General features: G+C 38.1%; 1 protein-coding gene and 1 long non-coding RNA gene across 9 annotated transcripts in view; one reads left to right on the forward strand and one right to left on the reverse strand.

Annotated features, from left to right (window-relative positions):
* LOC115210341 (nesprin-1) overlaps positions 1 to 2937 on the reverse strand; it is an 870646-nt gene extending 867709 nt beyond the window's left edge. For 4 of the 8 annotated variants that reach the window (XM_036502469.1, XM_036502465.1, XM_036502468.1 and 1 more), the window contains exon 1: positions 2503 to 2929. The gene's annotated coding sequence lies outside the window, so the exon portion shown is untranslated. Of the gene's footprint in view, positions 1 to 2502 lie in introns of all 8 variants that reach the window. The other 4 variants (XM_029778876.2, XM_029778874.2, XM_036502466.1 and 1 more) reach the window with 3 other exon arrangements.
* Positions 1 to 26328, forward strand: part of LOC118763117 — a 274270-nt gene that overhangs the window by 81430 nt on the left and 166512 nt on the right. The window lies entirely within an intron of this gene.

Here is a 26328-nt window from a genome sequence, read left to right on the forward strand (position 1 = left end):
TGTGTCGACAACTCAATGTTACACACACAAAATATATATATCTACCGTTTATAATATAAAGATTTTTAAAATCTTCTTTAACTCGGTATTTATTTTTAAATAGACAGCTTCTGATAAATGCCAAGGACGATACCGTCTTTGGTTGACACTATGCGGTCGCTTGATTGCTAGAAAAAGCAGTTAAAATCTTCCTCAAATCACATTACAATTTTAAGAGAACACATATATACATTGATACACTGTTAAAAGGGACAGGCTGGAATATCAGAACTGGAACCAATTTGGGGCTAAAACAACAAAGATTCATTATTTATTTGGTAGTGATTAACTGTCTATATGCACGTGAAAAATAATGTGAGGGAGGGATGGAGATGAGATTATGAACAAATAGAGCAAACTAGTGGCACATATGTAATGAGGAGGTACATAAACAAATGTGCAGAAATAGCCAAATAGGTTACATACAGCCCATTCATGCACGTAGGTATGTTTCTAATGAGGAACAAGAAGAACGGCGCGAAACTTAATCACATTCCAGTTTATTTCATCCGTGTTGATACGTAGGCATATGTATGCATACACACAATTATATATATATATATATATATATATATACAGTCCTCTGTGGCCTTGTGCTTACGTTCGAAATTATCGCTGGCTAATGTTGTATCATCACGATTCCTGAAAATGTCTGTGAATTCCCTCTAGGACTTCACCGAAATTTCCACAAGGGTGAAGGACGGGATGCAATAAATACATTGTGAAAGAGGACGGGAGACTGGGGTTTTATATACATAAAGGTGAAGGTTGCCGTGTTGTGCGGGTGTATATCCCTCACCAAACTACGGACACCAGTGTGTGTACATTAAAGGAAACAAATATTTTAAGCCTCAATTTTTCTCTCTTTCTTTTGGTATAAGTAGTGTTTCATCAGTTCTTGTCTTCTACTGAAAACATGAATTAAACTCGTGCAGCTTTGGGCGATTCCGACACTGATAAAATCGATTTTACACTTTGTAAATAGACTAATAATTATTGGTTTTATCTTCGGTATAAGCGGTTGAATATATCGTATAGTGTAAATTTGTCTAAGAGGTTTATTTAGTAAGAGAAACACTTAGGGAGATGAATGACTATAACCATACAGCAATTTCTGTTCACTTGGCCACGGATCGCTGCTTTCTTAAACTGCAGCCACTATTTTTTTTTAACAGCTGAACTATCAGCGTGGTTGGGGATATGCGAGGTAATTCATATTGATTATATATACTAAAATTTCTGATTGATTTAAAAAATTTTAAATCTCACACACACACACACACATATCATTGTATGTGATATTAACCATATTTAAAAAATATGCCTAAGGGTGTATTTAGAGATAATTTTCAGATTTACACCCTCATATTGGTGGCTGCTGATCGAACACATCGTTATTGATATCAAGAATCGGTTATTGATACAATATTATAGTAGCTTCATATTCCTTCAAATACTTGACGCAAAAATAATCTTTGTCACGGCGAGGCAAAGATCGCAGATTACCCGAAAGAAGTTGCATCGTAAATACATGGAATGGCTAAAAAAAAATGCCAATCATTGTGTGTATGTATACGTATATATCTATGTGTGAATAATCATTCCATAACAGATAACAACACAAGTAGTATTAGTTCAACTAGAAATACGTCGCATTGCAAAACGGGTTATTTTTCGAGAGAGTGAGAGAGAAAAAGAAAGAAACCGGGTGGAATGTCAACTCTTTGTTAAAGAACCAACAGGTCGACGTTGCGATCGTTGTAATAAAGCGGGAGACGACCAGACATTATTTAACAGGGTAGGTGAAATGAATAATGGGTAGCTTAACTGCATGCTAAAAGCATGAAGAATCAGTATTTGAAGACGGTCTTATCATCCAGGTAGATAATAGAAAAGTGAAGAACTAAAAACGTTATCTTAAATCTGAAGTTCACCTGAGCAATAATTCACCAACAGCTTTCAGAAAACGTTACCTAATATTCTAGATCACATGTGATGGATGGCACTTTGTATGTCTTTGCATTGTTCACTCAACCATACAGTGTCTATTTTTGATCAACAAAATGACAGCAGACGAAAGCAAACTAGACAAATGTAAAGTACAATATCGGTTTCTATTTACAGGTGCTTTATTTTTATTATTCAGGTAGGAAGACATCAGAAATTAGACGTTGATGCTATTTTTAAATGAACTGAAATAATTACAAGCGGGAATCGAAACCGAATCATGGACTTTTGTCCCAAAGTCGCATAACTTTCTTCCTTTCTCATTAGATAAAAGTTGGGGTAAAGTTCTTATATATAAATTTGTTTTTAAAAAGTAATGAGTGAATTAGTAGAAGATTGACGTTCAGGATAGTAAAGATATAAATAGAAAAAAGTGACAATAGATTTAAGTAATGAGAAAGAACATGAATACTGTCTATATTGTTTGTTTGTTGCAAATTTCTTTTAGGTACTTACAGGAATTGTATAAAATCACAGCTTGGTCTATTCCATTCATTTGCCATGAATCACGATATGAAAGACGAACGTATTAAACAAAACGTAACAATCATCGTTGAAAATTTTACAGAAAATAAAGAAATCCTGGTGAAGTTAGTGTTGTTTATTATGACTGTTTACTCCAGTTGATGTTTCGTGAATATTGATGTGATTGTTTATACGTGTGTGTGTAAAACGTGGGAAAGACAGACTTTATACACACACCGACGTCAACAACAATAATAAAGAAAATAAAAGTTTTAAAAATAAACGATTATATATATCTATGATAATAAATTGTTAAAGTTCTTTCTAAAACGAAGTGATCGGTAAGTATTCCTCCTTCGTCAGAGAAAGTTGTAAGTAGTAGTAAAGTATAGAATAAGCATGGTGCTACTAATAATACTCTTAATTCAGCTGTTGCTACTTTCGTATATAGTTTTAGTATAAGCGCTTTTTACACTAACTCTTACTACGGCCCGACACTTGCTGCTGCTATTGCTGTCGGTGCGTCGCTATAGCTGCTGATGTCGCTACGGAGACTGCAGTCAAACAAAATAAAGGGGGTGGGGTCGAAACTAACGGGTCAAGAACCGCTACTGGTCTGTGGTCCTTCCACTTAGTTTCATATATCACGGCTAAGAATGCCATAGTTCTTAAATGCGATATCTTGTAATGCTTTAATTATTTCAATTTTTGGAGGCACACACTAATACACAATAGTGGTAAAAAAGAAAAGAACCTACGGAGTGCTCATCCGTTTCACGGCTTCGGTTGTTATCAAGTGGACCCGTGAAAACAGATTGCGGTCTTTTGCTTACAAATAAACATATACACTATGTAATACTGTGGGTTTTTTTCCGTTATGTCTTGTTTTAATTATACGTTTCTTTAATTACTTCAGTTTTCAGATGCGCACACACTTTTTTTCTTTCTACTATAGGCAAAAGGCCTGAAATTTTAGGGGAAGGAGTTAGTCGATTACATCGACCTGTGTTTAACTGGAACTTATTTCGTCGACTCCAAAAGAGTGAAACACAAAGTCGACTTCGACGGAATCTGAACACTGAACGTGAATCCGGAAGAAAATGCCGCTAAATATTTCTATCCGGCGTGTTAACGATTCTTGTCCGCTCGCTACCTTGCAGACACACACACACACATTTGTAGCGAAATGCCTGATGAAGAGTTCGTTTGTTTCATGGATTTAGTTGATATCAATCAGACACGTGAAAACGGCTGAATTTTTACTTACATATACATCCTACACAATATTTATTCTGAGGTCTCGTGTAAATTATTGTCTACCTAGTTTCACTCCCAGAGAGACAGACAGACTCGACTCGAAGCTCTTAGTGATCTGTGAGTTCAAATCTAGCGTCGGGCAACTTTGCTTTCTCCTTGTCTCTGGTCAAAATGAAAAATAGTCAAGACGACACGCTGTATTCCACTACTCCAGCAGTTGAGGACTTAAAGGATACATGCATTACATTCGTGTGTGTGTGTGTTATATATGTATTTAAGCAAACTTAGCCATTCAGCTATACTGCAGTATGGCCGAATAGCTAAGAAAGTTCGTCCCTCAGTTACAAAGTATCGATCCTATCGCGTGGCATTTTGAAGAAGTGTCTGTTTTTTTATAGCTCCGAGTCGACCCAAACCTTGAGATAAAATTAATTTAATGGAAACTACATGGGAAGTTCGTCTGATGAATTGTACCCGTAAATTCAAAGAGCCTGCTTTGTCTCCCAAACACAACCAAGCATATCTGGAATACTCAGCTACTCTTTACTCTTTTACTTGTTTCAGTCATTTGACTGCGGCCATGCTGGAGCACCGCCTTTAGTCGAGCAAATCGACCCCAGGACTTATTCTTTGGAAGCCTAGTATTTATTCTATCGGTCTCTTTTCCCGAACCGCTAATTTTCGGGGACGTAAATACACCAGCATCGGTTATCAAGCGATGTTGGGGGACGAACACACACACATACATATATACGACGGGTTTCTTTCAGTTTCCGTCTACTAAATCCACTCACAAGGCTTTGTTCGGCCCGAGGCTATAGTAGAAGACACTTGCTCAAGGTGCCACGCAGTGGGAATGAACCCGGAACCATATGGTTGGTAAGCAAGCTACTTACCACACAGCCACTCCCGCACCTACATGCTAATTCAGAAAATAGGTTGTTCGGATGGTCGAACATTCATGGATCGGAAATACCGACCGAGATCTATTTTACATATTTAGGCAGAGAGACAGACAGACAGGCAGAAACATACATATATACATACATGCATACATGTAACCACACTAACATTTACTGGGGTCGTACCACTATTTATAAATACATACCGAATTCGAGAACACACAATCAGAGCCATCTTCATAGTATTTAGGCTCCTGAGCAAATCTATGCTCTGGGCCCTACAATATTTATTAGCTAATAGCAAGTCACAATATATATATATATATTAGCGTTTTCTACCTTGTCTGATTTATATATATATATATATATATTATATATATATATATATATATATATATATATATATAATATATATATATATAGATAGATAGATAGATAAAGATCAGACAAGGTAGAAAACGCTAAAATAGTTTTGTCATGAAATACATTTTGTAAAGATAAGTACCGCTATATATATATATATATATATATATATATATATATATATATATATATTACAATTGGGTACCTAAGACCCCCAGGCAGCTGTCCAATGTGCTCACGCTTAAAAGATGGACCCGCACACAACTGTCTGTATTATAACTGATTTTGTTGCGTATGTGTAAACATCTAACAGTATGAGAGAAAGAGAGATATCAATGAAAAAGCAGCCTTCCGCATTCGTTGAATGCCTGCGATACATGATAACATATTTCTCCGTATATTATTATCAGGTGGAGCCGGCACTATTATTTTTGTACTTTTAGCTTCTTTTCTTTTCTTTTTTTATTGTTGGCGTTTTGACTGCCTTCATGTGGTTTTAATTGATAATACAGACAGTCAGTACTTAGTTTGATATCAATTTTATTGATCACTGTTTCTAGAGTAGCTAAGTCCGTCTTAGCATAAAGAGACGTAACTCGCACATAAGAAATACAAGATATTTTTGTTCTAATCACACATACGCATACATACGTGCATCTGTGTGCGTGTCCACCGAGCAATTTTCATTCCCATGGCACGCAAATACACACACGCACATACACCTGTATATGGTGAGTGTGAATTAGTTAAGACGTACATGGGCCTAAATAGTACAATCTTAGTTCATCTAAGCGAGATTTTTAATCACATTGAGCATAAGTGCAGGAACGAAATATGTTTAGAGGGTGCTACCCAGTTCTATTATTTCAGTCTTGTTATCAAAACAAACATAGGTATAATAATGCTTTCAAATTTTGGCGCAAGGCCAGCAATTTCGGGGTAGGGGTAAGTGATTCCATCGACCCCACAACTCAACTGGAACTTATTTTATCGACCCCGAAAGTCGACCTCGACGAAATAAACACAGGTACAGTAATCATTATTATTAATATTACATTTGTATATCAAATCAGATAAATCAAATAATGGAGAAAATAATGTTTCCAATTAGTTCGTTTTAACGATGAAATTTTCAGCAGAACATTCAAAGCGTTTTTATTGTCCCTCATCCAAATTTCACGGGGTGCGCTTGTACATCCCTGCATCCCCTGTTCCCGAATCTATGATTGAGAGTGCATCACGATTCAAAGAGTGGTTGGTACTATGATTTCATAATTGTGAATTAAACACACGAGGAGAATGAACTCTAACTATACCACATGAAGAAATTATAGAATATTTATCACAAGTTACCTCGCAGGTCTCTAAATGTATTAGGAACTTTGTCAGCCGCTGTTGAACTAAAGACATACTCGTTTAACTACACAATATAGAACAGCCGTTCATATCACAAGTGACTTGTATGGAGAATACACCATCAACATTGCCCGAACGACATTAACATCAAATTTAGGGACCCCGTGCCATAGGCTACCAATACAATTCCGTTTCACAATACTGCAACACATTTTCTTCGATTAGATATTATCCCAAAACAAATAAAAAAAAAAGATCCCATTATCTCCTAACGTTATTTGCCCGAATCTCTTCAAGGAATACCAAACAAACCATCTGTACCGCTACACATCTCAGTCAACAATTACCTACTTGAATGGGCCATGTATCACAATACCTTACTTTAAAATGACCTAACAGATTCTATCAGGTGGTACTATTAAGTTAGATATGGCCCGGACCAATTTTGCTGAAACATACCTTGGTTTATTCTAAGTTTATATACAGTATATACGATATAGGCGTAGGAGTGGCTGTGTGGTAAGTAGCTTGCTTACCAACCACATGGTTTCGGGTTCAGTCCCACTGTGTGGCACCTTGGGCGAGTGTCTTCTACTATATCCTCAGGCCGACCAAAGCCTTGTGAGTGGATTTTGTAGACGGAAATTGAAAGAAGCCCGTCGTATATATATATATATATATATATATATATATATATATATATATACATATGTGTGTTTGTTTGTGTGTCTGTGTTTGTCCCCCCACCCCAACATCGCTTGACAACCGATGCTGGTGTGTTTACGTCCCCATAACTTAGCAGTTCGGCAAAAGAGACCAATAGAATAAGTCCTGGGGTCTATTTGCTCGACTAAAGGCGGTGCTCCAGCAAAGCCACAGTCAAACGACTGAAACAAGTAAAAGAGTATATCTTGTATATATTGACCTGGACCAGAAAAAAGAAAGAAGTGATCTTAGAAAAGTAATAAAAATAGGTAAGTGAGCATGAGATATGGACAATAAATCAAGTCACCTACATTCAAATAATATGCATATATTATTTTAGCCAGCTGCGTACAAATACTATTTATGCTATCGCCTGCTGATGAAGGCGGGATGTAAATATATACTATATTTTTTCCTATTGTTTGTTTTTATTGTATTTACCTTGATTTATATTCCACGGGGCAATCTATTGAATGTATGTGTGTGGGTGTTGGTGCGTGGGAGTGACGCGCGCCTCTATTGAATGTGCTCGCATATTGACCAAATGTTGCCCGATCGATCATGTGTGTGTACCTTACGTGCGTGAAACTCCGAAAGACAATGGACTGAATCATCGACTGATTCCCAATTAACCAAAAACTCTAAACCATGTATTGAGTTCTCGCTATCTCTCTCTCTCTCTCTCTACGTCTGTGTGTGTGTCCTGGAAAGATGAGAGTAAAGATCAGATGAGGAAAGCAAAATTATATATAAACATACATACACACGTATGCATATCTTTCGTCTCGCTGTCGCTACCCATTCTGTTTTTGCTATTTTCCTTACTTCTTCCTCCCCAACCTCATTTTTATACCTTCATGCTCTCTCTTTTCTTTCGACTCTTTTCTATTTTTTGCGCCTTCATTTCTCTATTGTTTTTTCCACGTGTCGGTAACGATTTGTCTCACTCTCTCTCTCACTATCTATCTATCTGTCTCTCTCTCAGTATCTGTCTGTCAATCTCTCTCTCTCTTTCTCTCTCTTCCATCCCCTTGTTCTTTTTCACCCTCTTCCTCCCCTCTCATTCACTCTCTCTCTCTCACACACATACATACACCAACCCTACCATTGTATTGTTCTGTTTGTGTCACTATAAACTTTTCACACTCTTTCACTTACTTTTTTCACTCATTCACTCACTCTCTCTCTCTTTCTGTCTCTCTCTCGCTCTCTCTCTCTCTCACTACACTCATTAATCTATACTACCTCCTCATTCTATTCTCGTTTACGTAACATTTTCCCGCCTTCTCCCTCACTCCATCTTTCGTCCTTTCTATTCCCGCCGTCCTCTTTCTCCATAGGTTTGACATTTGCTTCATCCCAAAACTTTATTGTTGGACGACCTCCCACTAATTCTCACCGAGGCATGGGAAATATTATATATACTCCACCATTACCTCCACCCTCTTTGCCTCTAGACCTCACCCACGAAGTCAGTTCTTTTCATTTAACGCGTTTAATTGTTTTATTTACACCTTATTCGCTCGCACACGTATATGTCGACATACATACATTATATATATATATATATATATATATATATATTGTTTATTTTTTTATGTAATGTTATATATGAAAATGATTTAACATTAAACCATTAAACTGAAGGATCCCTCCGTACTTTTTAGAATATATATACACACACACATACACATAGTGCATGTGTGTGTGTGTGTATACTCTTTTACTCTTTACTCTTTTACTTGTTTCAGTCATTTGACTGCGGCCATGCTGGAGCACTGCCTTTAGTCGAACAAATCGACCCCAGGACTTATTCTTTGTAAGCCTAGTACTTATTCTATCAGTCTCTTTTGCCGAACCGCTATGTTCCGGGGACGTAAACACACCAGCATCGGTTGTCAAGCAATGTTGGGGGGACAAACACAGACACACAAACATATACACACACACACACACACACACACACACACATATATATATATATATATATATATATATATATATATATATATATATATATATATATATATATATATATACGACGGGCTTCTTTCAGTTTCCGTCTACCAAATCCACTCACAAGCTGAGTAGAAGACACTTGCCCAAGGTGCCACGCAGTGGCACTGAACCCGGAGCCATGTTGCTGGTAAGCAAGCTACCTACCACACAACCTCTCCTGCGCCTGTGGCCACAATGAGGAGGTTTTACTGTATTTTTGACTTTGAGACTAAATATGTTTTTTAAATGTTCACTACCTTACAAAAATTATATCATCTAAGCAAATGACCTCTAAATGCATTAACAACATTATAACATGATCTGATCCAGGGCCGGCTCAAGGTACCGGCAACTCGGGGAGTCGCTCAGAGAGCCATGTGCTAGGGGGCGCCAAGGAGGCCGTGCCAAAGACAAGGAAATTTCCATGACCATCAGCTTGTCCACGCTGAAGTCCAGTTTGCCCGGGGCGCCAGCAACCCTAGGGCTGGCCCTGTCTGATCTCAATTTCAGAAAATAATCGCTGTTGTCTTTGAGCATTTAAAAGACAAATTTGTGTGGGGCAAAATGAGTAAGCCAAGATAAGTAAATATTCCGCGTCAGTTCTCCAGAAAACAGACTTATACACATCAGTGTCCATCCCTAAACATCAGAAAGATCAGAAATGCAATAACAAATTTAAATATCTAGGTCAAATGAAAGATGCTCAGGAGAAAATGGTACAGGCGTAGGAGTGGCTGTGTGGTAAGTAGCTTGCTTACCAACCACATGGTTCCGGGTTCAGTCCCACTGCGTGGTACCTTGGGCAAGTGTCTTCTGCTATAGCCTCGGGCCGACCAAACCCTTGTGAGTGGATTTGGTAGACGGAAACTGAAAGAAGCCCGTCGTACATATATATATATATATTTTAAAATTATAAGTATATGAAAGAATGGAGTTGAACGACTAGTTAACAAATATCCTTTATTCTCGACATATGTTTCGAAGGCTGCATATTCCTAATTCCGAAGGAATAAGGAGTACATTATGCAGATTTCTCATCAGGAAAATCAAAATGCACAAAAAAGCTGACCGCTCTCAAGGAGCCGATGAGCTCCTTGAGAGCGGTCAGCTAAAAGTTTTTTGTGCATTTTGATGTCGTGACCGCTCTCAAGGAGCCCATGGGCTCCTTGAGAGCGGTCAGCTAAAAGTTTTTTGTGCATTTTGATGTCGACATAAGTTCCTTGATTTTCCTGATGAGAAATCTGCATAATGTACTCCTTATTCCTTCGGAATTAGGAATATGCAGCCTTCGAAACATATGTCGAGAATAAAGGATATTTGTTAACTAGTCGTTCAACTCCATTCTTTCATATACTTATAATTTTAAAATAAACGTACGAATTTCCGCACGAAGACACGTAGTCTATGCCCTAGGGACGTAGCTTCAACCGTGTTCTTTCTGATGTGAATTTGCTACCCAGGTATCGGTTATCTTTCGAATTATCCTTAATAAGATAATTCATTCAACTACTCATATATATATATATATATATTATATATATATATATATATATATATATATATATATATATATATATATATATATATATATATTATATATATATATATACAAATTGAGATAGGGGTTGTAAATGCAACCCTCCATGGGATAACATATATCCAATATACTGCTAGTGAAGTACCCAACAAAGTTAATACATAAATGTTAATGATTGCGATGCAATCAATTTATTTACTGTATTATATGGGTCTTGTATATATATGTATATATATATATGTGTGTGTGTGTATGTGTGTGTGTATATATGTTTGTGCGTCTGCTTGACAACCGATGGTGGTGTGTTTACGTCCCCGTAACTTAGCGGTTCGGCAAAAGAGACCGATAGAATAAGTACTAGGCTTCCAAAGAATAAGTCCTGGGGTTGATTTGCTAGACCAAAGGTGGTGCTCTAGCATGGCCACAGTCAAATGACTGAAACAAGTAAAAGAGTAAAAGAGATGATATGAAATTAACGAAACTCGGCTAAATAAAAAAAAAAAATCTTCAACATAAACCATTCTCTGTAGCCTCTTCGCGACCTATTGGAGTTTCTCTGTTCGTGATATATTTACATATCCTGCAGCTAAAGAAAAGAAATTATTGAAATTAGACATTACTCATTTTGCCCCATTTTAGACTTTTTTTTGTAGCTTGAAAATTATCACATTAGAAATTAGTGTGGGAAAAATTGACTTGGAATCCAACAGAGAAAATAATATTGATTGTTAAACACCAAAAATTATCCACATATTTTATTAGTAACCTCAATTACAATCGGGTCAGAGCAAAGGAAAAAATTTCTTGAAAAAAATGTACCTGTCACCTGATTATCTCCCAAACTCTCTCAACAATAACAACAACAACTATGCTGACCAATTTTAACTCCTAGAGATGATGCAGCAATACTAAATGATGCAATACTAGCAAGGATATATTTATGAAAACGTTAGCTGCGATGGAGGACTAGAAGCCATCTGAATATTGGGAAAGAGTTACCTGTATCATGATGATTCGTGCTGGGTAACAAAATGCCGGAATCATGACTGCTGCTCAATGCATTGTGAACAATCGGGTTCAGTTGCAGTTTCCGCCTATCCAGTTTCACAGGTTAGGAGCGAACATAAGAAGTGACATGGGCAGCTACAACGGTGACTACGAAGCCAGGGTCAACCACGGAGACTACGAAGCCATGGTGTGTCTCCCGTGAGGGTGACGTAATACCGCTCCATAACTTTGAATATGGCTTTTTGCTGAATTCAGATGGATATGTGAAACTGTTGGAAACTGTGGTCAAACACTGGCTGGAGAGGGTTGCTGCTGGAAAACCATATATGATGAACTAGAATTCGGTTCCTCATACCTTCGAAAAGAGTCAGAAGTGGTTGTCGAAGAATTTCTACTTCACCAGCCCCAATCTCTGGCCTCTTACTTCCTTCATTGGACTACAATGTGTGCAGCGCAGTTGAGAAAGACATCAAGCCTGAACTGGTGGCCAAGATCAAGGAGGTGTTTGAAGATCTTCCCACGGACATAGTGAAGAATGCATGCGCCAGGTTTCGGAGCTGTCTTGGTAGAAGCTGAAGGGGGCCAATTTCACTAAACTGTAATCTCCTAGCCATAAATTAGTTGACATTTCTTCACTTTTGAAAATACTCTTAGTTTTCGGTGGGACATTCTGTTTTCTTTACGCAAACTGTCAAATTTAGCCAGAATACCCTCTATATATTGTACACACACACACACACACACACACACACATACACACACACACACACACAATATATATATATATTTATATACATACACACACACAGTATATATATATTTATATATTTAGAGTTCATTCACATCTTCATGTATAATTTGCTTGACAATCAACTTATAAGTTGCATAACTGTTGTGTGTAATATGAAGTAAATGGCATTTGTTCACCGAAACGTACGTAGCGTTAATCCCACATAAGTTTTTCCTCAATTAAAATTGTTATTCACTCTGTGATGATTCTAATAAACCTTTTTGATATACATGCTTTGGATTGGCGGATTGCTCCTATAATAATTGAGCGAAATATAACCAGTCATTCTATGGTCGGTCAAAAAAATGTAACCTTTATACTGCTATTCGAGTACTTCGCTAGCTAGGATTGTTCGTTAAGGGCTGCTGAAGTGATCGCCTAGATTTTATATAGGTGTAGGAGTAACTGTATGGTAAGAAGATTGCTTCCCAACCACATGGTTCCGGGTTCAGCCCCGCTCGTAGCGTCTTGGGCAAGTGCCTTGTATTATAGCCGCGGGCCGACCACATATATATGTGTGTGTATATGTCTCCCCCCCACCATCCTTGACAACCGATGTTGGTGTGTTTACGTCCCCGTAACTTAGCGGTTCGGCAAAAGAGACCGATAGAATAAGTACTAAGCTTACAAATAATAAGTCCTGAGGTCGATTTGTTCGACTAAAGGTGGTGCCCCAGCATGATCGCAGTCAAATGCCTGAAACAAGTATACAATCTGCAGTTATTCACAAAAAGAGTTTCTAACGCCGACCTGTTTAGCAAGTGTAAGATTGGTGGAATCAAGAGCTTCCTGATGCAATTACAATTGCTCTAGGCTGGCCATGTCGTCAAATTTAGTGACGAAAGAATACCCAAAATCCTCATGTACAGCCAGGCTGAAAATGGGCACAGGAATGTTGGTCGACCATGGCTCAGATATAAAGACAAGCTGAATAGTAGCCTCTTAGAAATGAAGATAGCTCACAACATCTTTGAGCGAACAGCATTGAAACAAACAAACTGGAGATCGTTGTGTCAAAATGGTATTAGAAACTTTGTTGCAACTACCATTAACAGACTTCGGGGTGCAAGGCAAAGGAGAACAGCGACTGCTAATATACCACCTGCACTGACCTGTAATCCTCATACTTGCAGCATCTGGGGCCTTCTTTGCAAATCGTTGGCGGGACTTAAATGTCACATTCAACATAAGTGTAGCTTACGCTTAGAGAAATTCTCTCTCTCTCTCTTTCTCTCTCTCTCTCTCTCTCTCTCTTCTCTCTCTCTCTCTGTTATATATACATGAATACGGACGTAGTAGATAACAGCTAACCTTCGGCCGCTCTTTTGCACCTTGTTGTGTCCACTACTCTGATTGGTTGGTATTGGCGCAGTTTGTCTCTTGCTCTACTGCACGTCAATGTGCAACCAATCGCAGCCTTCTGATAAGGTCATGAGAGACAGTCTCTTCCAATCCTCCGGTGAGCCGATAACTTGCTATAAAATGCTAGCTTCAGCACCGTTTTAGGTATTTCGGTTCTAGACCTTCTGCGGCCTAACCACTGATCACATAGCACACAACCAGTTCCAGCGACAACACCAACTGCATACGGCAATCTCCTTCGTCGCCTCCATAATCTTAACGTCGTCTACATCTCTCTACATACACAGCAACCAGCAAAACTCGCACAGGGTCGATCTCCTCACTGTTCGTGAATTACTTCACCATGGTTAACAGCAAGCACAACCTGCGAGAACTTCCTGTATCAAGTGACCGGCAGCAGCATAGTAGTCACAGCTTCCCGAACGACATGTGCCTCAATCGGTTCAGCTTCTTCGCCACAACTTTTTGTTACAGCACTTCAACTATCGTGTACTTTGACTACGAACTGGTATTTATTCATCCTTGTGTCTGAACATTCTTCTAGCGTCCTATTATAGACTCTCTCAATGATCTGTACTTAACGCACACGCATACATCCTTGTTTGTACATATACACTTTGTATGCATGACGGCCTGTCTATTATTATGCATATATGACGCATACACAGACACACGTTAACCTATCAATAAAATCTTCTCTTCCTTCTGGCACTTGTACTCATTTATCCTTTTCGTATTTATTGTAATCGACCGTGTGGTGTACTAAAGGAGCCATTCATCGTCACTTCTCCGCACGGTCGTTCTACATAAGCATTATGACTGACAAAAAAAGAGTATGTTGTCAGAGCCTCATACGTCGAAATCAACGGGAGAGCGTATCATATATATATATATTCGCTGCGAATGGTTTTGTTATACGGTGCCGAGTTGTACAATCCTACAATCCTGTAAATAATAATAATAGCATTTATACAAGCTTAAAGCTTATAGCAATCACCGTGTAATGACAAAAGAAAATAGTCTAATACTGGGACATATAATAGTGTAATGGTAACACACTTTGTCGCGTTAACAAAGGGATGTGGGTTCGTGACACACGCGGATGAGAAAGCCTACTTTTTCCGTCGAGGGCTTACATTCTCCCATTATATATATATATATATATATATATATTCTTTTACTTGTTTCACTTATTTGACTGCGGCCGTGCTGGAGCACCCTTAAGAGTTTGGGCAAAATATATACCCTTTTGCCAAGTTATAACAGAAAGTTAGTGAAGTATTTAAAATGTTTACAGTTGGATAGATAGACAAATATAACAAAATAATTTGACAAAAAATGTGAATTTTTAATTATTTTCTGAGATTTTACAAAAACAACAAAAATATTATTCTTAAAAAATCGAACCCAGGACTTATTCTTAGTAAGCCTAGTACTTATTTTATCGGCCTTTATGCCGAGCCGCTAAGTTACGGGGACGTAAACACACTAACATCGGTTGTCAAGTGATGGTGGGGAGACAAACACAAATACAAAAATAAATGCATATATGTATATATATATATAATATATATATATATATATATATAGAGAGAGAGAGAGAGAGAGGAGAGAGAGAGAGAGAGAGAGACAGACAGACAGACAGACAGACAGTCAGAGACGACAAGCTTCTTTCAGTTCCAAATCCACTCACAAGGCTTTGGTCAGCCCGAGGCTGAGAAGAAACTTCCCCAAGGTGCCACGCTGTGAGTTTGAACCCGGAACAATGTGAGATTGAACTCGGCAAGCTTCTTACCACACAGCCACTGGCATTTGTGACAGGTAGATCTACAATCAGCTCCCGGTACTGAATCAAAAACGGCTGAATGGAAAAAGTGGGCTCGTGTGCGCGCAGTAATTATGAATATACTCTTTCCCACGTATATCTGCGCATACATACATACATACATACATACATACATACATACATACATACATACATACATACATACATACATACATACATACATACATACATAGGGGAGAATTCATAAAAAAAGAAACAAAAGACAACAAACAGATGTATTAGTATAACGCTCAGGAAGTGAAAAAGTCTTTAACGTTTCGAGCCTACGCTCTTCCACAGAAAGGAATACAGAAAGAAATAAGGAGAGAAAATAAAGAACGTGTAGTGGCTATCGATCTATCATGGCGAATGCCGGACAGAAGGGTCACACAGGAGAGCTAGGGAGATACATACATACATACATACATACATACATACATACATACATGCATGCATACATACATACATACATACATACATACATACATACATACATACATACATACATACATACATACATACATACATACATACATACATACATACATACATACATGCATACATACATACATCAGTCAAATGACTGAAACAAGCAAAAGAGTATACATATATACATACATGCATACATACATATATACATACCTACATACATACATAGATGCATACAGACACGCGCACACACACATACGTACATAAATACATACATACATACATACATACATGGTAACGAACCACATATAAACTTCACAAAGTCATTCAATTCATTTAAAATAAACATTCGTTTTCCGTTCGGCTGATCAACTATTACTTAAAAATTAGTTGGGGCTATGCCCAATGTCTCTGTGGAACAAACGGAAATAAGGAATGTCGAATATACCCATGAGAGGAACATATGCGAGCATTTACTTTACTGTAATCTTCTGGGGTATCTAGGTGTGTGTGTGTGTGTGTTTGTGTGTGTGTGTGTTTGTGTGTGTGTGTGTGTCTGTGTGTGTGTGTGTTTGTGTGTGTGGTGTGTGTGTGTGTGTGTGTGTGTGTGTGTGTATACTTACATATATGCGTATGTATTTCCATAGATGGCATTCAACGGTCAATAAAATAAGAACCAGACAAAAATAAGTACTGGAATCGATATAAAACTTGAGTATCATCTTGAATTTAGTTGCTCCAGCGTGATCGCAGTCACATAATGGAAACCAGTTCGAGGGAAACATGGTATTTCTATCCTGTTTCTCTTTCTCTACTCCCTCTCTCTCTCTCTCTCTCTCTCTCCCCTTTCTTTCTTTCTGTATATGAAACAGAAAATAAGGCAGAGACAACGACAGACAGACAGACAGATATAGGAGTGAGAGCTCGGGGTAACTGCAAGCTTTCTGGGTTAATGAACGAAGATCTTACTTTAATCAGACGCTTTAACACTGTCGATCATCACAATGCAGTGCTGATGTACGCAGACTTTGTAGCAGGATAGCTGGGAGACAACGAATAGTTAATCATTTCGTGCAGGGACTCAAACGCAACATTCTTACACTGATCTATAAATTAATGAGCTAAGAATCTAACCTAAAAGCTATTCCTGATTGTATCAACTGCGTTTAATGGCAATTCTGAGCTCACCGAATCTATCTAGCTTTCTATCCATCCCTCCCCCACTCTCTCTCTTTCTGCATTTTATTTAATCTATCACTTTAATCCGTCAGTAGGCGTGAAGTAGAAATAGCATTTTGTAGCTATTGGATGTCTGCTTAACAAATTAACTTCAAAATGTTCACACCTCTTCTTCCTTCCCTGTTTGATCTTCCTATAACGTTTCCTTATCGCTGTGACTATCACATCAGCAGCAGTTGCAAATAACAGTTGCAACACATTATAACTGCACCGAAGCCGTTAGAGCTTATAATAAGCAGTGAAAGGCTCGTTGCATCACAGGGTCATTGGCATAACGACACATTCCAAGAGCTCGTTGCAACATTACGTTGCAGAGATTTCGTCTCCGACATTAAAATTACCGACCTATGCGTTCTCATTTCACCAACCATTTCGTTCTTGTTAATAGCTGAGAGACGTTGCCTTAACCAGGTCAACAATATATCTATACCCTATAGGTTTCACAAACTGCGAACTCATATTTTACTATAATTTATTTCTTTATTGCCCACAGGGGGCTAAACATATAGGGGACAAACAAGGATAGACAAAGGGATTAAGTCGATTATAACGACTCCAGTGCGTAACTGGTACTTATTTAATCGATCCTGAAAGTATGAAAGTCAAAGTCGACCTCGGCGGAATTTGAACTCAGAACGCTAAGCATTTCGCCCGGCGTGCTAACGATTCTGCCAGCTCTACTATTATTACTGTGCTTAAAACCGTCACCCCGCCGAGCAAAATGTTTAGCGACATTCCGTCTGCCTTTACGTCCTGGGTTCAAATTCTGTCGAGGTCGACTTTGCTTTTCGGGGTCGATAAAGTATGTGCCACTTACGCACTGAGGTCGATGTAACTGACTTGCTCATTCCCACAAAATTTCAAAATTTGTGCCGGAAGTGGGGGGAAAAATTATTACTGTACTTGCTGTGTGCTAAGACAACGAGGTGCATGTACGCAGTCACTCGACCTGTTAGAAATAGCAACCAAATGGAATCATATCCTACCGTGTTAAAAGAAGGAGTCATTAAGTAATGTGGTCCTGGATGCGCTATGTCAGAATAAAAAATATTCTTTTCTACTCTAGGCACAAGGCCCGAAATTTTGGGGGAAGGGGCCACTCGATTAGATCTACCTCATTACGCAACTGGTACTTAATTTATCGACGCCGAAAGAATGAAAAGCAAAGTCGACCTCGACGGAATTTGAACTCAGAACATAAAAACAGACGAAATACCTATTTCTTTACTACCCACAAGGGGCTAAACACAGAGGGGGACAAACAAGGACAGACAAAGGGATTAAGTCGGTCATATCGACTCCAGTGCATAACTGGTACTTATTTAATCGACCCCGAAAGGGTGAAAGGCAAAGTCGACCTCGGCAAAATTTGAACTCAGAACGTAGCGAAAGACGAAATACTGCTAAGCATTTCGCCCGGCGCGCTAACGTATCTGCCAGCTGGCCGCCTTCAGAATAAAAAAATATTGCATTGGCATGGTTGGAACTCCTTTAATTATAGGTTAGCTAAATCATAGCTTAACTGTGGATAAACAAAAACAATAAACTTACCCGGCTTCTTTCGTTCTTTTACTAAATTAAATCTGGCGTGTAAGTCACAAGTGATTTTTAGTATTTTACAGAGCAGAGATCGAAACTCTCCCGCCACAATAAATTAAATCAGTCATTCTTAACAGATATATTTGATTTCGGATATCGCTTATGAAGTAACGATGGAACAGGAGTGCTGCATTATTTTCCGGTGGTACATCTATATACAAGCAAGAAGAGGATGTGATTTATCTATAGTTCAAAAACAATGTTTGTTTTATGATTACTAGACCTACTACAAATAACAGCCAAATCTCCTTCAAATCACATGATACCATCATAAATAAATGTGAATTAGACAAAGCAGTCCTTGATGTACTAACAGCTATGATGGTCAAAGCTGGAATGTCTTTTAGTCCTGCTTAGATAGGGCCGACCTAGGGCTAAATAACAACAACATCACATTGACTATTAGGGCAATGAGAAAGAAAGCATTTTGCATAGTTGTTTGACCTTCTAGAATCAGCAGCTAAATCTTCAAATTTCATTCGAACCTCACCATCATACCAGCGTGTGATTTTTCCAGGAAACACGAAGCCCAACATCTCTGAAGAACTAGAAATGAGAGCTCGACTCATCTTTCCAAAAGCATACTTCAAATAAGTTAAGTGATGTGATTAGTGATGAGATTGATAATCTGACTAGAAACAAAGTTAACTAAAATCTTACAGTCACACTATTAACTACTGTCAAAATGGTTCGACATTGCAGAACTTAGGTGTTTTGACGTATCAGTTTTGTAAACAGATTCATATTTCTGCAATAAATTACTAATGTGTAAACTATAACACTCACAGTCACGCAAAGTTGTTGAAATTTTGCATTTCAGTTGTAAACACATGTTGATAAGATTTCAATGAAGCACAACACTACAGAATTATTATTACAAATAATACGCGCCGTGTTTTTCGGTAGGGAACCCCGAATATCTTTCTTTGTCAGTAATACTTTATATACTTCATTCCATTTATGAATAATTTACTCGCTTTAATCAATGCACTTTACAATATCATTCAAAAGATAGTTTACTTCCTCTCTTGCAGTTTCATCGCTCGACAAGAACTATTTAGTCTACATTTGAGATGAATTTGAATTAAAGGACATTTCTGGAGCATTTTTTATTAGTTTCTTCTTTTTAGCCTTTTTCAGTAGTTTCAGTCGATGGATTACGGTCATGCAGGGATACCGCTTTTAGGTGTTTTAGTCGATAGTATTAACTTCAGTACTTGGTCTGGCATTTCGGTTATTTTGCTTTATCGTAAAAGATGTATACAGAGATGGTTAGAAATACCGCAAGGCCGTAAGATTACGGCTGTTTCTCAGCACTTCAACATGTAATAATAATTTCAGTGTATTCTTTTATTTGTTTCAGTCATTTGACTGCGACCATGCTGGAGTACCGCCTTTAGTCGAACAAATCGTTCCCAGGACTTATTCTTTGTAAGCCTAGTACTTATTCTATCGGTCTCTTTCGCCGAACCGCTAAGTAACGGGGACGTAAACACACCAGCATTGGTGGGGGACAAACACACACACACAAATATATATATATAATATATATATATATATATATATATATTATATATATATATATATTATATATATATATATATATATACGACAGGCTTCTTTCAGTTTCCGGCTACCAAATCTACTCCCAAGGCTTTGGTCGGCCCGAGGCTATAGTAGAGGACACTTGTCCAAGGTCCCATGCAGTGGGACTGAACCTGGAACCATATGATTGGGATGAAAGTTTCTTACCACACAGCCTGCAACAATATGCTATACATTGCTATACATTCCACAGTACAGTTGTACAATTATAAATGAATGCAAATAAAGAAGGCTAGCTCTTCAGATCGGCAGGACATCATGGTTATACCAGAGTTGGAGCATTGGTGTAACCATGATGTTCTGGTGATCTGAAAAGCTAGCTTCTATATCTGCATTGATTTGCAAGTGTACAATATATAGCATGCATATTGATGCAGAAATAATCTATTATACACGGAAATTAAGTGGTTAAATAAATATATTCACTTTCGTATCTCCTGACTTTTTATGGTATATACACTACACATGAAATAATTTCAGCTGCATAGAACTCAGCATTATACTCCTCCATACTGGATGTCTATGTGAACTGGTAGCCGGTCCACAAGAGGAGCTTTTCTATAACTGTCACGAGATTCCGTGTATCCATTTATTGCACGACAAATATGTGTGTGTGTGTGTGTGTGTGTGTGTGTGTTTAAGTCGTTGGACTGCGGCTATGCCGTGACACTGCCTTGAACTGTTTTAGTCGATCAAATTGTCCCAGGTATCTATTTTTAAGTTTGGTACTTATTCTATCGGAGTATTTTGTTGAACCGCTAAATTGTGGGAGTAAACAAACTAACACCGGTTGTCAAAGGGGTGAACAAACACAGACACATTGATATACACAAACAGTCTCATGTTTCAATTTGGCAATAATTAAGTTTTCAGATATATTCGTTTTCTGGGGGTTTCTTTTCCTTTTTTGCTTTGTTTTTGTTGTTGTTTGCTTTTTTGTTGTATTTTTTCCTAGTTGACACACCATTATTGTATGTGTAACAAAAAAAAGGATAAAATTTATTCGAACTTCAGAAGCAATAAACAAACGTTGTACAGGAAGAAAAAGAAAAGAAAAGGGTAAAAATATTTTTCGTGATAATTCAAATAACATTGAAAAGGATTAAAATAAATGAGGGGTAAAACGAACGAATTTATCTGACAACCCGGTATAGAACAAGAAGTCTGCGATAGTGCTGTAGATTTCCCATAGCGTTTAACAAATCTTTACTGAGTACCCAAGAGACCAAGTGGATAGGGTGTCAGTAACTTGATTAAAAGGAGGTGAGTTCGTATTGTGTCGCTGGCTCAAGGGTTATATTACTGACTTATTGAAAGTTCAGATTAAGTTACTGAAGTTAAGTGGCGAAATGGCCTGTTTGAGAAAAGCCAAAGGTTAATGTTTGCACAGTTGTATTAAAAGCGGTGAAGCTGGCAGAAGCGGTGGCACGTCGGGAAAATGCTTAGCGGCATTTCTTCTGGACCTTTACGGTCTAAGTTCAAATTCTGTCGACTTTGCTTTTCATGTATTCAGGATCAATAAAGTAAGAAGCGCAGGAGTGGCTGTGTGATAAGTAGCTTGCTTACCAACCACATGGTTCAGGGTTCAGTCCCACTGCGTGGCACCTTGGCCAACTGTCTTCTACTATAGCCTCGGGCCCACCAAAGCATTGCGAGTGGATTTGGTAGACGGAAACTGAAAAGAAGCCCGTCGTATATATGTATATGTAAATATATATGTGTGTGTGTTTGTCCCCCCAACATCGTTTGACAACCGATGCTGGTGTGTTTACGTCTCCGTAACTTAGCGGTTCGGCAAAAGAGACCGATAGAATAAGTACTAGGCTTACAAAAGAATAAGTACTGGGGGTCGATTTGCTCGACTAAGAGGCGGTGCTCCAGCATGGCCGCAGTCAGATGACTGAGACAAGTAAAAAGAGTTTAAAAAAATAGAGTTAAGAACCAGTTGAGCACTGGGGTCGATGTCGTTGACTATTCCCTTCCCTAAAAATTGCTGGCCTTGTGTCAAAATTAGAAAGAATATATAAAGCAGTGTGCCAGCAGAATAGTTAGCAAGCCGGACAAAATGCTGAGCGGCATTTCTTCCGTTTCTTTGTGTTCTGAGTTCAAATCCTGCCGAAGTTTTAACTTCGCTTTTTATTCCTTCGGTGTCGATAGAATAAAGTACCGATCAAGTGCTGAGCTTAACGTAATAGATTTTCCCCCTCCCCTCAAAATTGTTAACCTGGGGCCCTGCAATGGACTGGCGTTCCGTTAAGGATGAATATTGTGATCTCGGTTATTTATACGCCACAGAAACCGGGTAACCGGCCTTATGAGTACGGGGGCTTGGGAAAAAAAAAGAATAGGAAGAGAGAGGAGGGGGAGCGCGAGTTTGCTGCATTAAAGAAATTTGGTGTTTAATTTAATTTGAAAAAGAAAAGTAAGTCAATAAACTTGGAAAGAATACAGGAGTTGAAACTGCTGTTAAAACTTTTGATATTGCATATTAAAAAATTAGGACAAAAAAAATGAAAAAGGAAAAAATGTGTGTATTGGAAGATATTCTTTTGTTGAGAATATTACCCGACGGGTTTAAACTGTGGATAAACTAGATATCAGACATGTCTGGCTTATGGATCCCTGAAGAGAATTTTGTTGCGCATTGATTTCAAAGCAGAGAAATTAGGTTTGCTTAGTTAAGCCAATATTACAGGCGCATTTCATACTCTGCAGGGGTATGTCTGGTTGCTGATGTAACACCATACAAGCCAAACCACATATGATTCATATATGAGCATTTGTTAAATGAAGTAAATTTAGAACTGAACACACACGTGCATATGCACACACACGTGTGCATGAATGGGTAGGAGAGTAGTAGTGGCGGGTAAAGAAGCATACTCCTACACATATTTTTATTGCTTATATAAATAATAAATGTGGTAAAAGAACCGGGTTCTTTAAATATAACAACTATCGAGAATTGAAAAGAGATGTAGGCTGGTTATATAATTTTTATTAGATTCGTCTCAAAGCTAGATGAAAGAGCTATTGACGAAAACGACGATCAATAGTTATTGGGAGAAGCAATGTGGAATGACTTTTGGTAAACCAATCAAAAAGTTAACACGTTAAAGTGTTGTTTTTTTTTCTTATTCCTGTGATATGTTTCCATCTCTGCCAAATGATATTAGTTTCAATTGGATGTCTATGAGACAATGTCCATCAACAAAAAGAAAAAGCATCATTTGAAGCTAGATATTTAATCTAAACCGACTATTACCATAAATTAAAACAGTTTGAAAAAAATGAAATTTTACGGTCTCATTATTATAAGAAAGCCATAGTGGCCGACGGATACCCACAAGAGATTGGCAGTTCGTAATCTAACTCTGGTATTTGGTATTGAGCTGTGTCCATGGCCAACCAATGGTTTATCTGTGTTAACAGTGGTTGTTATGTTGATATGCAATACTAGCTTCGATTCCTTGTGATTGTAAGCAGATGAGGTACTAGCTCTTATTGTTCTCATCAATAAATCAATGGGAATTATTATCCATCGATGGTTCTCATTGATTAGGAGAAAATAAGTTAAACAACCTCTCTGCTCCTGCCAACTACCATTTCAAACAAATCGCTAACAGTCATCTTATTCATCACCTTGTGTTTCTTCCCTTTCTTATTGACCCCCATTGCACTCCTTGTAAAAACAGATCTGTCTTAGTATTGTTCTAGTTCGTTACTTACCAGTAGTTCTTCACTCTGAAGCACTTCAACAAAAACAATGTTGTTGTGTTGAACATTAGTAAAACCTTGCACCTGCTAAGCTGCCTGCTTGTAAACTTCATTTGCTTCTTATGTTTTGGATCAGAAGTTTCCTATCCGACTGTTTCATCGTAACGTTTTCCAATGAATTTTTCTTTAACCCACGCAGTGTTAACTATGGTCAACTTTAAAATTCGTTCATTCCACACATTTTTTTCCTTTTCCTCATTAAAGATGTACATTATGAATGCATACTATCCTTCTCAGATGATACCATCAACAAATATCATTGGCCAAAAGAAATTAGACATGTTAGGCTCTCTGATGCTGCCATCTACCAGCCTGTCACCACATCTATGGGACAAGTCGCAAACAACCATTTCATTCATCACTTTAAGTCTCTTTCCCGTCTCAGTGACCACCATGCCATTTTCTCTAAAGACAGACCCGTCAGATATTTAATAAACAGCCTTAATGTTTTACACCAGACCTGAACTGCTTCCATAAAAGAGATAAAAACATCCCTCAGTGGATAATCGAGCATTTAAGACCCCTTGAGCAGGATAACGATGCAATCCCTACATGTATCAAATAGTCTTTCACCACAGCTTCTATATGCATGAATAAACAAGACACAATTGAAGTCTTAAAATCGCTTCAAATGATCGACGCTTTATTTTCTGACGATTGTTCATAATGCTGCGTCTCGAAGGCAAATACTCCACTTTGGAGCTATAAAATAATTCAGACCTGAACAGTTTTTAACACTCTGCAAAGCTCAAGTGCCACCCATATTGAATACTGCTCGCATTATAGAACGGTGTTGCTGCTAGATTCACAAACAACAGTCTCGAAAGCAAAAAGTCAATCACCAATATCCTATAATCATTGTATAACAACCACGCTGTTCCTTTAGTTTGCCTATTACAGCTGTTCCTGACCCTTTAAACATAGCTAGCTGATTACCCCTTCTGTCCCACACTTGTCACAACTCTCATTACCTTTATGGTTCTTTACCTCCAAGATTCCAAATTCCTTAAATCTGCAGAGCTCTGGGACTCTGTTCCTGTCCATATTTTCCCTGTAGGTGTCGATTGCTACAAGATCATAATAAAAGCAAAATGCGAAGGGGAGAGGAGGTGCTGTAGCATGTGATCTCCATTACAATACAGGAAAGTAATGCGAGAAATTTATAAAATTCTGTCGTATATTGTTTCGACTGGAACCTTGCAACGCCATCAGCGATTGATGATTGCAGAAGTTTACAAATGCAACTACAAGAAGTTCACAAAATGAATAGAATTATTGTAACGCCTGGAAAGAAGACTAACTTTTCGAGCAGAACCCGTTGTCAGTAGATTATTGCATGTCCTCAACTCTCACACAGACTTGCTTGAATTCACTGTCCTTTGTGTTATGCCAAACACACGTCTGTTTACGTTCAAATCTCCACCTGTTGTCTTTCCTGCCACCAATCAATAGTGAGAGTGAAAAATGGTGCGTGGGCTGTCACATCGCAACTTCATAATTGCAAACAAAAATTGTGTAGAGTATCGGGACACATGGCGGTCTTCCTTGAATACGATACCTTTGAATTCCTGTTTTCGTTTTCAAGAACGGTAATTGCGATTTTGCCCCCCCCCTTCCCCCAAGAAAACAAACAGCCTTTCAAATTTTCAGTTCTGCCATCCTGTACCCCTATTGTTTTCTTTTAACTGTCTCGAATTTTCTTGTGCTTTTAAATTTATTTATTCATTTTGATTCCATGTTTAAAAATTCAAAGATTACGATTCCGAATATTTTTTTTTTTATTCAGAATGATGCTTACAATAATTTTCCACTTTCATTTTGTTATCATAAATCGAAAGAATACCAACGGAAACTGTAAAATCCTTCGGAAAAGATTGTTCTTGTTTTGGGGTGATAGCCTTAAGTCTAATTCGTCCCATATTTTACCACCACCATCTTGTGATCCTTGGTTGACTTTAACGGAGTCCGCTCTGAAGCAAGCACTCCGGTCGCGAAATTTTTTTCCTACGAGAGTTTCGGATCCCAGTAATGAACTCAGCCAATCAGAGCTCACCTTGACCTTGTT

This window comes from Octopus sinensis, linkage group LG4, assembly GCF_006345805.1.
Source record: "Octopus sinensis linkage group LG4, ASM634580v1, whole genome shotgun sequence".
NCBI lineage: Eukaryota > Metazoa > Mollusca > Cephalopoda > Octopoda > Octopodidae > Octopus > Octopus sinensis.